The 19,621-nt window shown below is 37.1% G+C and overlaps 1 long non-coding RNA gene across 1 annotated transcript in view; it reads right to left on the bottom strand.

Moving 5' to 3' along the window:
* The window catches only part of LOC118575022, a 77,168-nt gene extending 59,082 nt beyond the window's left edge, over nt 1-18,086 (bottom strand). Inside the window, exon 1 of the long non-coding RNA XR_004943838.1 lies at nt 17,969-18,086. This is a non-coding gene — a long non-coding RNA (uncharacterized LOC118575022). The remainder of the gene's footprint in view (nt 1-17,968) is intronic.
* Nucleotides 18,087-19,621: the final 1,535 nt, after the last annotated feature.

Here is a 19,621-nt window from a genome sequence, read left to right as displayed (position 1 = left end):
TAAAGCTTAAATAAGTCATGAAGATTTGAGTATGGGTAATGTTTTTGTGAGGTCTGAGATGTGTAGACTTAAGGTATTGGCAATGAAAGCTTAGTATGAATAATGTTTTATGCAAGTGGTAAAAGTCTGAGAATGAAAAGATAAATGATAAAAGAAAATGATTTGAGGTATATATAAAAATGAAACATAGTTCAGATTTCTTTCTCTTGCTATTCTGCTGTTATATTGAGACTCCAAAGGTTCATAATTTTGCTCTAACAACATACCATCTGAAATTTTTGTCACTTTAAGAAGGTTCTGATAGGCTGTAAGGGAGCTATACCCACCAATGCCCACAGGCCAAGACAGACTTGAAAAAATACTATTAATCTGTGGTTTGTTTCCCTATTTCCTTTAGGGGCACATCAATCTCTGTCTCCCTCTCTCTGAATGTTGGAACTCCCTTTTCTCCTCTGCCAAAACTGTGCACTTAAAAATTCCAAATGTACACCTAAGAGAAAAATTTCACCTTCAAAATTTCTTTACTTCATGTTCTTCCAATTAGTATATATTTGTTTCAACTGATTTCTAATCAATTATAGGTTACAGTCTACTTCAACTGCTGCCTGCACGGTCCTAGCTTCAGATGGTCCTACAGAGCCCGGACAACTAATGAAACAATCCGCTCTTCCTGGACTTGGTCAACATTCCAGCCTTTTGGGTCCCCAGCTACATCCCAATTTCAGCAGGAAGTAGTGAGATGATTGCACCCCCCTCTTATCATTCATTTATTATAAACCAAAGACTGGAACATTAATTTCTTAACCTGGGATATATGGCTAAGGAGCCCATTTAAAATATGCTATTAAAGAAATTACTAATGTTCTTAATAGGCCTAAAATTTACTACTGCTTTAATTTGGGGCATTACTATACTCATTACTACTATGAGAACTGTTGTGGCATGTACAACTTCCATAGAACAATAGGTTCATACTATAGTGCACGTTAATCAGCTTTCAAAAATGTTATCACTAAAAACGAAACAATAAAAATTTAGAGGATGGGGGAAAACTTTGAAAGGAGCAGTTCTATTTATGGGTAATCAAATTCAAAATATGAAGGTTAGATTAATTGTCTCTTGACAATCACAATTTAAATGGGTTTATGTCACTCCACTTCTATACAATTGCTTCTAGGATAACTTGGGCACAGGTTAGGTCCCACCTTGATCTCCTATGGAACAATCTTCAACTAGTTATGAACATGCAATCTTTGCATCAACCAACTATAGTCATTAATTAAGCTCAGTTGGAGTCCACCTTGGATTTGGGGGTTACAAATAGATTTTTACTAATGCTCATTTCTTTTATTTCAGGACAGAACTTTTTGTGTATGATCAATAATTTGGGAGTAATCCTTGGAATTGTGATTATTTGACTTTTGTCCTTCCAGTAATCTTTTTTACAAACAAAATAGGGGAAAAGGCACAGCCATATCTGAATGGAATGATAGAATTTATAAAGCCAGCACAGCTGCTTGACAAAGATCTAGCAAAGCTGACCCGCATGATGGTTGTCATGCCACCTTTGTTTTTCATCTCCATATGTTGCATACTTCAAGGACTTTTAATATTTGTACAGTATTGGATTTATGGAATATTATTCTGAATCATTTATGCCTTCTCCCAGGAATTCTACTTCTAAGCTTCCTCAAGACAGTCTTGAATATACTATATCACCAATTTCTTGGGAGATATCCTTATCTACATGAAGGTATTCCTTATGTTTTGGAGGTTGTGACACACATAAAGAAGCCTGAGGTTTCTTCATAAGGCTATGAGACATTCTTGAAACATTTATCCCTGTACTTACACAGGAGCAAGATATTCAAAATAAAGTATATTTAAAAAGGTCAATAAGATTCAGTGGGCTAGAGGAGTTGGCCACAATTCAGATTACAAGCCTCTTCCCACTGTACACTCAGACAACTATGTGGCATACAACTGTGTCATACATAGAGACATATCAATGAGCAAGTATGGAGTGGAAAGATGATAAAAGTATGAGATGTCAGGGCCTCCCTTTCTTAGAAAAGTTAGCACATGGCAGAGTCACTGTAATGTCCTATGACCAAGGAACCACAGAATACCAGGATTAGATACATAGACAAATTCTATAAAGTTGTGAACATTGTAATATGCCAGAATTTGAATAATGACTGCAGCAGGTTTAGCCTGAGGATTTTTCTTGGGCACTTGGTCCATTAAGAGTTAATGGGGGGCTGGAGAGATGGCTCAGAGGTTGGGAGCACCGAATGCTCTTCCAGAGGTCCTGAGTTCAATTCCCAGCACCCACATGGTGGCTCACAACCATCTGCAATGAGATCTGGCACCCTCTTCCGTATACATAATAAATAAATTAATTAATAAAAAAGAGTTAATGATATGGCCAGATGGTGGAGCCACATGCCTTTAATCCCAGCACTGGAGAGGCAGAGGAAGGTGGATCTTTGCAAGTTTGAGGCCAGCCTGGTCTACAGAGTGAGTTCCAGGACAAGTTCCAAAGCTACACAGAGAAACCCTGTTTCAAACTCCACTCACCCAAAAACAGTTAATGATACACTGCTTGGGACATGGTAAAATGCCAAGGGTGGCTTGAAGACTTCATTTTGGTCTAGTGTCCTTAAAGTAACCAAAGCTACTAGCCTGTTCTCAGGCTGTCATATGCCTCTAAATTCTTAAAAATTGGGTTATTGTGTTAATGAGTAAGAATGATAACTCTGTTCATTAATGACATCAAAACTTGAGGGAAAATGGTCGGAAATGATAACTCTGTACTATCACAGTTTATTAATGATGACTAAAAGATGAGCAAAGGGAAGTGAAACATATGTCCAAAAAATGATATGATTTATGTTTTGTAACATTGTGGATGTATCTCTGCTTACTAATTTTGTATAAATAAAGAAATACTCTGGCTGCTAGTCAGTCAGGCTACAAGATTCTCCCAACCACTATGGCTTGGCTCACTTCCTTTCTTCACCAACTCCTTGCTTCCTCTGTAGGGAACCATTCACTGCTGGGATGGCTCCCGGCAAAATAGATTTACTATTTGATCCAGTTATAATATTCTTGGTTGTATGCCCAAAGGAACTTAGATCATACTAAGATACCTATTATCTATGTTCATTGGTTTTATATTCACAATAACTGAGAAATAGAAACAGTTTAGATATCCATCATTTGAGTAATAGATAATGGATAATAATCATTTGGTATATTTATATAATGTAGTGTTATTGAACTCATGAGAAACTGAAAATATGAAACTCACAGGTAAATAAATGGAGCTGAAAACAATTATTCTGAAGGAGGTAATAGAGACCCCAAAAGAAAACTTGGTGTTTTTTCATACTTGTGGGTGCTGGCTGTGTATTTTCTGAAATGTATTTTCCATTTTGAAAATTCAAAGCTATGGAAATTAGTAAAGGGCAATGGATTTCAAGAGAAGAAAGACAGACTCCTGTGCTCTAAATGGTAAAAGGAGAATAATGGTACATGAAGGTTTTAATGGGAAGAGGATGAGTGATTTTCCCCTATTAATGCTCTATGTGAACTCTCTTATTACACAACCAGAATGTGTGTAAGTTTTCTTTACTAGTCTCATTGGTACTTTTAAGCAATTACATTGAAATTTACGTAAGCAATATCCAAAATTCTCAAAAACATGAAGAGGATTGAATACTATTACAATTTATTCATGAGTCTAACACTCTGATATGAAATCCAAACAAATTATATTCAAAAGTAAAGGTATATGTGAATACCTCTAATCAACTCAGTTATAAAAACTATAAACAAAAAAGAAACATGATTTAACAGCATGAAGGTAGAAAAATTGTTCCTGATCAAGCAGGGTAAATTTTTAAGGCAGGGATAAATCAGCATGTATTTTATCCATAAATTAAAAAAAATAAAGCCAAAATAAATTACATTGACAATTTTAAAGAAAGAAATGAGTCTTCAACACAGAGTTCAGTAAGGTGTGATGATATATTGCTTGTAATCTAAGAAATAAAAGCTTGCCTGAAGATCAGAGGACAGAGAAAGCCACAGAGTTGTCCATGGAGGTCAGCCAGTGGTGGCATACAGATTTAACCCTAGCACTGAAGAGGGGAGGCAGAGGCAGAGGCAGAGATCTCTCTGGATCTCTGTGAGTTCAAGGCCTTGCTGAGCTTCACAAGGTTAATCCAGTTTAAAGGAGAAATAGCCAGGCAGTGATGACACACACCTTTAACTCCAGCATTAGGAAGGTTGAGACAGGAAGTGATATAACTGGGCAGAGAAAGGAATATAAAGTGGGAGGAGACAGGAACTCAGGTGTTTTTGGGGCCTTGAAGGCTGAGGATTTGGTGAGTTAAGAGATGGCTAGCTCTGCAGCTTTGATCTTTCAACTTTCACCCTGATAACTGGCTCTGGGTTTTTATTAAGACCAATTAGGATTTGTGGAACACTAAGGAAGCTATGAAATTAAAAGACCAGTTACCAAGGAAAAAATAATGGTGAATAGACTATAGTGATATTTTATTTGTATTGAAATGTGATTTTATTTGTATGTCAATAAAATTGCCTTGAGGTCAGAGCAAGCCAGAGCAGAAGCTGAGCAGTAGTGGGGCATGCCTTTAATCCCAGCACTTGGGAGGCAGAGCTAGGTGGATCTCTGTGTATTCAAGGACACAGCCAGCATGGTAGCCTTTAATCTCAATACCACCAATAGAAGACCTGGAGGTCTGTACAAACAGGCAGTGATGAGGAGGTCATGTGGCTGGGTTTACAACCAATGAGAAAACAGGACAGAAAGTTTTTAAATAGACAGGACACACAGAAGTAGGTCTCTTGCAGAGAGGAAGAACAGCAGAAGCAGTGAAGGGTAAGGTTTTCTGCTCTTGCTCTGACCTCATGGTTTTTAACTCTGCAATCGGTTCTGTGTTTCTTATTTCAGAAGCCGGATACATCTACATTTGGCGCCCAACGTGGCAAGAATTCAATGAAAAACCGCTTGCCTTGGCAGTGGGTCCAGCTTTCTGCCTGGGTGGTCCCGGCTCCCTAGCTCCGACTTAGCCCCGGCCTAACCCAGGCCTAGCTCAGCTTAGGACTCAGGCCCAACCTACCTTAGCTATGAGCAGTTACCGCTGCAGCTGGAGTTACTTGCTTAAAAAGCTGGTGCTAGGAACAACTCAGGCCTGCGGGAGCTACCGCTAATTGCAGTAGCTACACGCAACTGCAGATAGGCTGCTTTTGGCTGAAACACCAGCGCACGTGGTCGGTCGGAGCTTAAGGAAGCCAGAGCCCAGGCTCGACTCGGCTCAAACAGGAACACTGAAGCAGTTGGACTCACGCATTTAGCCAGAACGTGGCTACGCTTTCTTGCTTTCTTTCTCTCTCTCTCTCTCTCTCTCTCTCTCTCTCTCTCTCTCTCTCTCTCTCTGGATTCCCACCTCGAATGCTAGGTAGCTGTTTGGAAATTCCCTTGGATTTCTACTGTTCTACACAGAATTGGTAAGTCATTTATATCAGATATTTTAAAGGAAACTATTTAAAAGAGATTTTTTTCCACTTTAAAAAAATGGGTTTTATGTGTACACTGGAAGAAAATTGGGCTTTGTTTGAAATTTTAGGCAGTATGGTAATGGAACAACTATATGAGATTAATGTTGATCGAATTATGTACATTATTATTCTTCTTATCCTTATTTTACAATTTAAAAAGACAAGTGCCAGGATAAAAATTTTAGAAAAACTTGTTAAACCTGTTAAAATGAATTATAGAGAAATTCAGATTCAGACAGAAGAAATTAACAGTGAAGTTGTTTCAGGATTGGATTATAAGGTTACAGAAAGAAAGCCTGTTTTCACACAATCACCCTTAATTTATTTGGTAACCATACAACAGCAACCTGGTCAAGTGAATACGCAACATATTTGGACTGCAGTTGAAATGTTAGACTTACAAAGGTTTAAGGAAGCAATAGTATCTTATGGCATGCATTCTCCATATGTAAAGCAAATGTTAAATTCCTGGTCAACTTATAATAGGATTATACCACAGGACTGGCGGGAGCTGGCACAGGTGGTTCTAGAACCCAGACAGCAGCTCCAGTGGCAAATGTGGTTCAAAGAGGAGGCTAAAAGCATAGCAAAACAATGTAGGGATAGAGGTATACAAATCTTCCAGGATCAGCTTGTTGGAGAAGGCCATTATGCTGCAGTAGAAACACAAAGTTTATATGATATCCAAACTATAATTCTATGTCGAATGGCAGCCTTGATTGCATAGGACAGAGTTGAGGAACCAGGGAAGAAAACTGAGTCATTTACAAAGGTTATACAGGGCCCAAAAGAATCTTTCATAGATTTCTTACAAAGACTGACTTCAGCAGTAAAGAGAATGGTCCCAAATTCAGAAGCTAGCCAGATAATAATTGAATCTTTGGCTTTTGAGAATGCAAATGAAGCATGCAAGAGAATAATCAGGCCGTTAAAGGTGAAATCTGCACCCTTGGAAGATTGGATTAGAGACACGGTTAATGTTGAGGTTCATGATCATGATACTATGTGGGTAGGAGAAGCAATTTCAAGAGGTTTGAGGAATATTAGATGTTTTGGATGTGGAAAGCAAGGACATTTGAAAAGGGACTGTAAACAGGGCACTTCTAGAAACAATGTTTCGTCAAGGAACAATGGCAACAGAATTCCCCTTCCTTCAGGAGTATGTAGAAGGTATGGTAAGGGAAGACATTGGACCAATGAATGTAGATCAACAAGGGACAGACAAGGTAATACTTTGCCTCAGTCTTCGGGAAACTCCCAGAGGGGCCTCAGGCAGGCCCCTACAGTGAATCCAGTACAGACCTTTCCTGCAATCGTAGAGGAGACCCCTACTCAGAGCAGTTAAATAACCAATGCCTATTGGAATAAACCAGGCTACTCAGAGTAATGGAACAACTGAGACAGACAGAACAGAAAATTCAGGAGAAACCATAAAGAAATTTTTTTTTGTCAAACTTCTATAAATGAACAAAGACCAAAATTAACAATAAAAATAAATGGTGTTTTGTTGTCTGGTCTGGTAGACACAGGTGCTGATGTTATCATAATTACACCAGAATTTTGGCATCCATCTTGGCCTCTTCAGGAGGTAAATGTTCAACTGTTAGGAATTGGAACATTATCTCAAGTTAAACAGAGTGCAAGATGGCTCAAATGTATAGGCCCAGAAGGACAGAGAGGCAGATTAAAACCATATGTGGCTAACATAGCCATGAACCTGTGGGGTCGAGACCTGTTACAACAATGGAATACTCAGATTAACATCCCTCCAACCTCAGAAATAAATAATAAACTAGCACATGTTTCTGAGAGAAATATTAGAAGGTATTATTCTAATGAGTGGTCACCAGCCATCCATATTATACAAGAACAGGGCACAAAAACTGATGATCAACAGCTCTACCTTTAAAATGGTTAACAGACAAGCCTGTATGGGTTTATCAATGGCCTTTAACAACAGAGAAACTCCAGGCTTTAGAAGACCTGGTAGAAGAACAGTTAAATGCTCAGCATATTGAAGAATCTACTAGCCCATGGAATTCTCCTGTATTTGTTATTAAAAATAAATCTGGTAAATGGAGAATGGTAACAGACCTTAGAGCAATTAACAAAGTAATTCAGCCAATGGGATCTCTACAATCTGGAATTCCTTTGCCTACTCTGTTACCTAAAGGATGGCCTCTCATAGTTATCAATTTAAAAGACTGTTTCTTTTCAATACCCCTACAAGAAAAAGACAGAGAAAGATTGGCTTTCACGGTGCCTACTTACAATAATTCTCAACCGGCTAGAAGATTTCAATGCAGAGTCCTCCCACAAGGAATGCTGAATAGTCCAACCCTGTGCCAATATTTTGTACAATAGCCCTTGGAAGTGATACGTAAAAAATTTCTTAAATTTATAATATATCATTATATGGATGATATTTTACTAGCTGACTCAAATGCAGATACTTTAGAAAGAATGTTTGAAGAAGTAAAGAAAATATTGCCTTGCTGGGGATTGCAAATTGCTCCTGAAAAGATACAAAGAGGAGATTCTATTAATTATTTAGGATATAAAATAGATCTACAAAAAATTAGACCTCAAAAGGTTTAAATTAGGAGAGATTGCTTACAGAATCTTAATGACTTTCAAAGATTATTTGGGGGGCATTTCTCATCTACGAACTATTGTTGGGGTAAAAATGATGAACTGAATAATTTGTTCAAAACCTTAGAAGGTGACAAGGACTTAAATGGTCCAAGAGAATTATCACCTGAAGCTGAGAAAGAATTGTCCTTGGTAGAAAAAAAGGTACATGAAGGACATGTGGATCATATCGATCCAAAGCTGGATTGCATTTTGGTTATTTTACCTTGTAGGCATTCTCCTACAGGAATATTAATGCAGAGAGAAGATATTATATTGGAATGGATATTTTTACCAAATAAACCAAATAAAAAATTAAAAACTTATGTGGAAAAATCTCTGACTTAATTTTGAAAGGAAAATTGAGACTTCGTCAATTAGCAAGAATAAACCCAGCAGAAATTGTTGTACCTTTAACTGAAGAGGACATTGAAAAATTATGGACAGAAAGTGAACCTTGGCAAAGACCTTGTAGTAATTTTTTGGGAGAAATTAACAGCAAATATCCTAAAAGCAATATAATTGACCTTATAAAGAGAGCTGATTGGATCTTGCCTTGAAGTGTATGTGAAAAACCCACATCTGGAGTTCGGACATGTTATACAGATGCCAACAAACAAGGAAAGGCAGGTTACAAATCAGAAAATTTAAGTAAAGTGGTTCAAAGTCCTTATAATTCAGTTCAAAAATCGGAATTGTATGCTATGCAGTTGGTATTAATGGATTTTTCAGAACCTCTCAATATAGTTACTGACTCTCAGTATGCAGAAAGAGTGGTATTACATATTGAGACTGCAGAATTTATCCCTGATGCTTCAGAATTAACTTCACTATTTATTCAATTACAAGATGTAATCAGGGAAAGGAGTCATCCTTTATATATAACTCACATCCAATCCCATACTGGTCTGCCAGGCCCTCTAGCACAAGGTAATGATGAGATTGATAAATTATTGATAGGAAATGTGCTGGAGGCCTCAGAATTTCATAAGAAACATCATGTCAATAGTAAAGGTTTAAAAAAGGATTTTTCCATAACCTGGCAACAAGCCAAGGAAATTGTAAAGAAATGTCCTACTTGTTCCTTCTACAATCAGACACCATTACCAGCAGGATATAACCCAAAGGGTACTCAGAGGAATGAAATCTGGCAGATGGATATGTTTCACTTTGCAGAATTTGGAAAATTGAAATATGAACACCATACTATCGATACTTATTCAGGATTTCAATGCGCAACTGCTTTGAGTTCTGAAAAAGCTGATTCTGTAATCACTCATTTGCTAGAAGTTATGGCCATCATGGGTATACCTGCACAAATTAAAACTGACAATGCTCCAGCATATGTCTCTATTAAAACGAAACAGTTTTTTTGCTTATTATAATATAAAGCATATTACAGGTATACCACGTAATCCTACAGGCCAAGCAGTTATAGAAAGATCCAACAATACTCTAAATGACATGATAAATAAAGAGAAAGGGGTAACAAAAACCCCCAGAAATAGACTGCACAATGCTATATTAACTTTGAATTTTCTCAATGTTAATGAGAAAGGAACAACAGCTACAGAGAGACATTGGTTAATACAAAAAACAACAGAATTAAATCAGCCTATATACTTCAAGGATGTGCTGACCTCAGAATGGAAACCAGGGTATGTGTTACATTGGGGACAAGGTTTTGCTTTTGTTTCTGCAGGAGAAGATAAGCTGTGGGTACCATCAAAACTGATAAAGGTTCGATTTGAACAAGAGACCTCTTAATTAGAAGAGTTGATAGTTCATCAACCAACATGACCATCCAGTTTAAACTCACTTATACCATTAATACATGCCTTTTCATTTAATCATGTAACTTGCCAAAAGGGGGCCTCCCCAAAATTAGTCTTGGGGAAGGGTTTTTGTTTTTGTCTTTGAGGAGAATGAAGGCTAAGGAATCTGAAGAACACTGGACAAATGAGACAACTGAAGAAAAAGGACAAATCATCTGTCCCAGGAAAAAGAGTAAAATGGCCTATTGGTATATCATTTACAAAATTTCATAAATCTTTCTAAATGTTTGTTTCTGCTCTTCTCGAAAAAATTAATACTCTTAGTCTTCTTGTAGTCCCAGTTCAATTAAAGCTTCAAGCTGATTTTGGAGTTGGAGAATGGCTCTCTCCTCCTTTAAACTCAAGCATGTTGTTAAAAGGAAAATTAAAACTCCCTGTATCATACCAGAAGAAAGAGCCATCTTCTGACATGGGACAGGAGAAAAACCAAATTAATTAAGGGACTATTCTATTACTAATCTCAATTCTTTGATTCTATTCTGATTCTTTAAACTTTTCTTAAAGTATGAATTTTATATCAAAATTTACAAGATATATATATTTTAAACTTTGTTAAGATAATAATGGTCATATAGAGTACTAATTAATTCTAGAGAAAAGGCTTCAATTAGCTGCCTATACATGTCTTTGTGTTCGAGTCTCTTTTCAGTTTTCTGCAGGAAATCACAGCTAGGCCTAACTTCAACTGAAATCTCCAGGAAGAAGAAGGGGCCCCACAATGACAATTCCACATGGAAAATAATATCACTAAGCTGACAAACATCATCTACAGATCAGCTTTGGACTACAAAGTGCTTAGAGCAATTCTGAGATGGCTAGCTGAGATGATCCAGTTTCAAAGACTACTTGAATAAGGACTTGAGATAAACCCTGAACTTTGGCATTATGGATAACAAAGAATATAGTTACCTTTCCTAGAATTTGTCAATTAACCCAAAATTTTTCTTTTCAGAAAAAAGATAACTTCGCCCATACCCAGCAGGAAGCAATTTTAAGAATCCGACGCCCATATTCCCAAAGGGGTGGTGTGGGGTGGGTGGTTTTTTGGTCTTTTTATGGGTATTGGGTCTGGGATAGTTTTCATTGTTTAGGAGGGTTGGTTACAAGTTGTTGTTAAGGGTTAGGAAAAGGGCTAGGCAAAAGGTGCTTGTTAAAAAAGAAAGAAAGAAAGAAAGAAAGAAAGAAAGAAAGAAAGAAAGAAAGAAAAATGAAAAAGACAATTACTAGTTTTAAATACTTTACATTCGATTGGATTGTTTTATATTGTATACAAATTATTATTATTGAGATTGAGATTGTTAGAATATACCATACACGTACTTCTAATCTTGTTCGAGATATTGTATTTATACCATTCATTTAACAATGTAATGCAATTTGCTAATCCTTGAATGTTAGTATTGCCAACTATTAGGATCTATAGAAATGAAAATTAGTGGTTAGACATTACAATTGAACTTGTAATCATATTAGGTGTGTTTTCAAGATCAAACAGACATATTTTAGATAGACAGGTCATCTTCAAACCCTTCAGAGATCTACAGAATATGGCATTTAAAATGTTTTAATAACTTAAGAATTTTTCTTTTTTGCTATGACTATGAGACATGACAGCTCCTGGCAGTACCAATCTACTTCAGAGAAAATATGGGCATTGAAGAAACTGCATGTGGAAATAACTTTCATTGTGGCAAAAGTTAGCCACTGGACAACAAAGTATCCTCTAATCAACTGCTGACAAACAGGACAGATAGGACATGAAACAAAGGACTACCAATTCTTGCCAAAACAAGTGTGGTTGTGGCTTTAACAAAAGGCATCTTCTGAAGCCAGGACAATATGGTACCATCCCTGAAGTGAGTGACCTTTGCAATCTGTAAAAGGTACCATGCCCTTTCCTTCGAAGGCAGCTGAACAGGGAGTGGGCCAATGGCTTCTGATGTGCAATGTAACAGCAGATGAAACAGTTATTCTTGAAGAATAACTAAGCTCACCTCTCTCAATAGTAGACTGGCATTTAATAGAAAGATGTGGAGAAGAACAGGATGCCGAGATGAAGCCACATATACACAGCCAAGAAAAATGGACAGCTGAATTGAAGAAACATCAATAATTCCCAGAATTTAAAATCCTGAATCATGACATGACACTAATGGAATTCAGGTGTTTCTGGTACATGGACTGCTCTCACCAAATGTGAGGTCAAACTGTTGACCTTGTATACATCCTAGTTCACAAAAGAGTCTGTCAGATACGCTAAGCCTATAGGCTGAAGATGATGACTCAACACTGTGGAGAAACCTCAGGTGACTGTCCAGGCAGCTAGCTGTTTCTGTCAACTCACTTTTTTTTTGGAAGCTGCTTGCATGCACTTCTTGTTTTTATTTTTTATTAGGTAGTATTATTTCCTTCTTGGGTCTCTGAGGGAGTTGAAGATCAGTTAGTTATAGTTATAATTATCTTTGTTAAGGATTTCAGAAAAACTCACTAAGAGCTGTAAGTGTATAAATTTGAAAGACGTTATAAGACAGTTCCGTTAGCAATATAAGTTAGGATAAAAGGTGAATCAGGTACATTCTGGACTTACCAAAATAGGATAGATAATGGAATTATTTTCTCTGAATTTGTCAAATACAAATGGACTAGACATTGTTTAGGTATTTATTGTTTGTATATATGATATATATAGTTATTATACTTTTGTATATAGTTTTTCTTATATTAGTTATAACTTTTTCCTTTTTTTTCTTTTTATTAAAATAGAAAAGGGGAAATATAGTGATATTTTATTTGTATTGAAATGTGATTTTATTTGTATGTCAATAAAGTTGCCTTGAGGTCAGAGCAAGCCAGAGCAGAAGCTGAGCAGTAGTGGGGCACGCCTTTAATCCCAGCACTTGGGAGGCAGAGCTAGGTGGATCTCTGTGTGTTCAAGGACACAGCCAGCATGGCAGACACACGCCTTTAATCTCAATACCAACTATAGAAGACCTGGAGGTCTGTACAAACAGGCAGTGATGAGGAGGTCATATGGCTGGGTTTACAACCAATGAGAAAACAGGACAGAAAGTTTTAAATAGACAGGACGCACAGAAGTAGGTCTCTTGCAGAGAGGAAGAACAGCAGAAGCAGTGAAGGGTAAGGTTTTCTGCTCTTGCTCTGACCTCATGGTTTTTAACTCTGTAATTGGTTTTGTGTTTCTTATTTAATAAGCCGGATACATCTACAGTAGACTTCACTTCATTTTCTTGTTTACTATCAGTTATTAACACCAGGATTCTGCTAGAATTTTCCTAAATGTGTGTCCCTTAATAGTAAATTATACCATTTATGTGTGTATGTATATACATATGTAAGAATGTATACATATTATGTGCCTGAGCGCCCATCTATATGTGCCTTTGGAGAACTGAAAGCAATATTAAGTATCATTGCTCAGGTAATATCTGTTTTGTTTTTGTGTTATGCTCATGTGATAGCATAGAGCTTACCTAGTAGGATAGGACAGATGGAAATGAGCTTCAGAGATCTGCCTGTCTGATTGTGCCCTGCTGAATTACAGGTGTAACCTTCCTTACCTTGCAGTTTTACATTGTTTCTCAAGATTGAACTCAGGGCCTCATGTTTGCATGACAAACATTTTTAGCAATTGAAGCAACTATTCAGCTCCTTTTGATATTATATTTTATTTGAGTCACAAAACCATGACATCTGCTGTAAGATTATGACCTCTATACATGACAGGGAAGCTTCACCCATGAAATTTGAACAGTGAGGTCACTTAAAAATACTAGAATGACAACACCAATTGATATACAAATTCGTATGGGGGAAATCTGACAGGGCCCAACCCCTGGATGATTATCGACAAGCAACTGATGACTTCTGAGAGAGGGAGATCCAGTCTTCCTCAGTGATGAACCCCTAGTTGCTTATTTAAAACCAAGTGGTTATTCTTAAAATATTATGCATATAAGAACTATTGTATGGACTTAGCAAGTTGTGTTCATGTGTGTGTGTGTGTGTTTGTAAACATATATATGTGTGACAATAAAAATAAAAGAGATGATTTGAGGGGGAGGGGGAAGAAGCATGGGAGGAGTTAGAGGTAGAAGCAGAATAAGGGACATGGTATAAATAAAGTACTTACATATGAAATTCTGAAAAATAATAAAATACCATGAAGTTGGGTAAAATAATTGTCCTTATGAATAATAAACTTGGAATATCTATCTCAAACTATTAATAGGATAAGTCCCCAGTGGAAAAACGTTTAAAATAGAGATAATAGATGTGTAGATAGCTAGCTACATTGATGAGCAAATAGATGCATAGATGATGGATAATTTAAAAAACCCTGGAAAACGTAGATGTTACCTTACCTTAAAATGATCTGAATTTGTCCATTTTTCTAGAAAAGCTGAAAAGTAGACTATGCAAATATTTCTTGAGAAATGTGATAACAACTATAAGAGGAAATGTCCATTACTGATGTTTTTCATAGACTTAGTGTGTCATCCCCTCCACCTTTAATGTTAACATACTAACCCACAGAACCATGGTATTAGGAAGCCAGGCTTTGAGAGGTGAATAAGCCTTGACAGAAGAGCCCTCAGAGTAGAAGATTTAGATTTAGATTTTTAAGAGAAAAACACAGTTAAATAGGGTCAGAATGAGAAAACAGCCAGCTACAAACAAGGAAGAAAGTCCTTACCTGGTAACAGAATATTTTATTATGCACTTACAAATGGAAATTTTCAATTATACCTTTGGATATCTAAACCCTACAGACAACTCATTACAGTGAACAGAATCCATAATTGGATTATATCCCTAAGTATGTAAGATATAAAATGAAAGGCTTTGATAAACCTTTTTGTTTTCCTTCTAATTGTTAGAAGGCTTCACATATCCCAACCAATTGTAGCCAATTGCACTGAAAATGCTGATTAGAAGAAATTGGATCATTTCAGTCTTATCACAGAATTTCACCAATAGCATAATCATAATTTTCCAGTTACATTTTTGCTCTAATTGCTTCTTTGAAGCAAATACATTGCTGAATTTCCTTTATAATCTAATTTTGTTTTGTTTTGTTTTTTGAGACAGGGTTTCTCTGTGTAGCTTTGTGCCTTTCCTGGAACTCACTCTGTATCCCAGGCTGGCCTCGAACTCACAGAGATCTGCCTGCCTCTGCTTCCCGAGTCCTGGCATTAAAGGGTGTGCACCACCAATGCCCAGCCTTATAATCTAATTTAACTTAACAGGGTCATCCTTGTGAAAGCATGATGAGTACTCTAAGAAATTTTCAAAGATAAAGACTAAAAGAATCCACTTCCGGTTTCACATTGAATTCATTTCTTCAATAGTGCTCAGCACTGTTGCATGTAGTGCATATATTTTACATCCAAATCTGAATTATTTTTTGCTGGACAACACTATTATTTTCAGAGTAATTTTAACAAACAAAAAATAATGTTATCACTATTATTGAAACAATATTTTAAAAGAATATTGTACAAGCTTGCAATGAAATATGATCTCATGTAACTGCATACCCCCTATGATTCCCATGTATACCCTCCAACTAGTGCTCCTTCATGTCATTTTTATTTTGATAAGCCAATAAGTCTGATGATTGCTGCACATATGTATATGGATGAGGTGACATCCACTGGCCCATGGGAAACAAACAAACATAAAAACAAATCATGGATACATCCTCCAAAAATAATGATTCTTCCTATTCCAGGTGTTTTTGATAATAGCTCTTCAGTAAGGTGGAATTCATCTACCTGATGTATGATGGGGATTTGCTCAGTCCCATTTAATATATACATATAAAATAAGGTCTTAATAGGTAGTTCTGTTGGAGCTTAAATACTGTGCAGCTTGTGTAGGCTTCAAAGTCTTGATCATCCTGGTTTAGCTTACCTGGAATAAAGGCATCCATAATAACCTTAGTGGTATCTTCATATTTGGATATATGCAGGTGCTCAAATTATGAATAGATAAGTATTTTTCTTACTAGTATTATGTCAATAGAAATAAGTCCATAAGATATAAGGGACATTTCATAAGCCTTTACTTAATTCTCGTTGACCATTGAGAAACACTATGTATAAGAAAATGAAGGAATGTCTATAAAAATGAACAGGTATATTTAAAGAAGAAAATCAAGATCTCTAGCAGTCATGAAGACTGCCTGAGGCAGCACAGCAAGTCCTGGGTGTCCCTATCTCTTTAGACACAAGTAGTTGCTCCTGTGGCAACCAGAGGAAGTATAGAGCTCCCATCTTTCCCTGGCTAAAGCAGCGTCTTTCAAAGATGCTTCAGACATCTAATACTCTAGTTTACTAAAATACAGAAAAGCAGTATCATGGAGTATCTGCCATGCCATGCAAACAGAGGCTATATAAATTCCTGATATTTCCTGAGTTCAGCTCCCCTCTTTCTCTGTAGCACAGGGGAATGGGTCTGCTGCTAACCTCACTGTTACAACTTGTACAAACCCATATTATTTCACTAGCTTTGCATTGAGACATGGCAAAGAAGTAGGGAAAAGAGTAGCTGCTGTACCCAGAGCAAATACATTGCAGCCACCATTCCCTGGCCACATTAGCATATTTGTTGGTGCAGATAGTGCCCTGTACCTTATTGTAGTACATTGGGGTAGGGTGATATGGGCATGAAAATCTATCATGTCAGGCTGTGGTGAGCAGACTATCACCACTACTGTGTTATACCTGAGTTAATTAACACCTCTGGAGAAGTGACAGCTTCTGAAATCAGTGGTGCTGGAATGGGTAACCACTCCCTTGCATTTTCAAAATACCTTTTAAAGTCTTAAATCCAAATATAATTTTGAAATGAAGAACAAAATATATTGACATAAAGAAAGGAAACGTGCTCCGTGGGTTTATCTCCCAGAGGATGCCTAAAAGAAAATTCTATATTCCATCTGCATATCTTATAAACTCCAACCAAGGGAGGGGATGAGAGCAACGGAAAGTGGATGACAAATCCAAACAAAGTATTTCCCAAACAATCAGCAATACAACACTGTCATATCTCAACAGTATTATAAAAATAAAAATAAAAGAAATGAAGACAAGGAAGCTTGTTTGCAATGTTCAAAGTAGACCACCTTACAAGATCATAGGAAAAATGCTTGTCATTCTGTACCTCTGGGGAGAATGTATGGCCTTATGTGACAGATACCTCTCATTTCCATACAATGGCCTTCGGCAGATGCATCCACTCAGTTCTGATACACACACACTCTCCAATTCACTCTGTCTAAAATTCTTTCTTATAGCCACTTTGGAAACCACTCTCCTTTATTTTAACTACCATAGTATCAGAACTTATATTTATCTTATCCTCCAACCATTCAGAAACTGGAAAGTAAAAACCACCATGGTCTGTTAGACACCACCAACCCTTCCCCCTCACTGCCTGTTCATCTGTATGCTTCCTTTCAGCTGCTTTCATCTTCTCACAAGCTTTAGTGCCAGGCAGACACCTAATTTATCTTCTATTAGACTATTACAGTTGTGCAATATCACCATACCACAACAGTTGCTCCTGTTTTTTTCTGTCACTGCCCTTACTCTGACACACTGATAATCTACCACAACTGCCTCAGCCTTGAAATATAAATCTGTGCCCATGAAGAAACCTGAGCTAACTGGACTGGGTAGATTGACAGAGCAAGAGGAGGTGCATTGTATGGCTAATAAAACACAGGGCAGGACAAAGGAAGCCAAGAATTGATCTGATACCTATATGATCTGATTCCTCAGAGTCAAAGATTTTAAATCTATACAACAATATTCTAATCCATACAGATTTGCAGTTAATGTTCAAAATGATGTCTAAGAAACACACAACAGGGCCCAGAGGGAGCTGACCTTGGTTGCTGCGTTGTCCTGCTGACCATTCCTCAGGTGAATGCTACAGGCATCTTTGGCTCCCTGTCTTCTGAGCAGGACCTGCTGCTGCACTGACTTGACTCATCACACTCCCAACCCCCAGCCTGTGCTAGTGAGCCTGCAGAACCCTGCAATCACGCATGCGTGCTTGCTTGCCAGGCTGCAGGGTCTCAATAATCTGTTCTGAACCCAATGACATAATAGGCAGCAAGGAGCTTTAAGATTTCTTATCATTAGTGTGTCAATGGAGGGTATTTATAACCCTCTGCATAAATCGGCCAGAAACAAATTCAAGATGTTTTTGTAGGTACTAAGGACTGCATAATTCTAATTATATTCACTCTTATCTCTCTACATACAGTAGAGAAAGGGTGCTTAAAAATGTCACCCAGACTAGAGAATGTACAAAAACACTAGACACATGAAAGACTGGCAGAAGAGGATACTTTGGTGATTAAAAGATATATTAAAAACATTTTGCATTAATCAGATTTTACTTGATTCATTACACACATATATATATATATCATGTTTAAATTCAAATATGTTCAGGAAATTGAAAATGTTACTATGAAAATAATAATTTCAGTTTTAACAAAAGTGTTGAGTGATCAATTAAATTGCAAAATTCTTTATTCATTGTGTTGGATAGTTTTATGGCAACTTGACACAAGCTAATGTTATCTGAGAGGAGAGAGCCTCAATTGAAAAAATGCCTCCATAAGATCCAGCTGCCTGCAAGCCTATAGGGCATTTTTTTAAATTAGCGATTGATGGGCCCAGCCTATTGTAGGTAGTGCCATCCCTAAGATTGTTTTCCTGGGTTCAATGAGAAAGCTACAAGGGGCAAGTCAGTAAGCAGCACCCCTCAATGACATCTGCATTTGCTCCTGCATCCAGACTCTTGCTCTGTTTGAGTCCCTGTTCTGACTTCCTTCAATGATGAACAACAATATGAAATTATAAGCCAAACAAGTCTCTTTGGTCATCATGCTTCACCATGGCAATAGTAACCCAAACTAAGACACTCATGTTTTCAAAAATACTTGCTAGGATATAGATTTTGGGTTTTTTTTAAAAAAATATATTATTGAGACAGTGTCTTTCAGTGAAGCCCTGGCTGGCCTAGGAATTCACTTTGTCAACCAAGGCTTACTTGAGCTGACAGTAATTCACCAGCTTTTGTCTGCCAAATGCTGGGATTAAAGGCATGTGCTACTAAAATTGGCTAGATTTTATTATTTTTAATCATGTGCATGTGTGTTTCTTTTAATGTACGTGTGTGCATTTGTGTTTGTGCACACGTGTATAGAGGTGTCAGAGGACCACAGAGGTATTGGATAAACCCAAAGAGCCAGGGTTACAGGCAGTTATAAGGTGCCTGATATAGGTGCTTAGAACCAACCTACAGCACTCTGGCAGAGCAGTTGCTGCTCTTAACAGCTGCACTACCTCTCCAGCTCTCCTACTCACTTCAAAACCTTCACAAATTAGATCCATACTGAATATTTGAACAGCAAACAAACAAAAAACAATTCTGCCTGTTAAGAATGCATACATTCCATTTTTCCAACAAATGTAAATTTATTATTGACTTAACATTATCTGTGCCCAGAGATTAAAGACTATATG

The sequence above is a fragment of the Onychomys torridus genome, unplaced genomic scaffold (assembly GCF_903995425.1).
Source record: "Onychomys torridus unplaced genomic scaffold, mOncTor1.1, whole genome shotgun sequence".
NCBI lineage: Eukaryota > Metazoa > Chordata > Mammalia > Rodentia > Cricetidae > Onychomys > Onychomys torridus.
The sequence above is the reverse complement of the archived record's forward strand: the minus strand, read 5'-3'. Positions and strand labels throughout refer to the sequence as shown.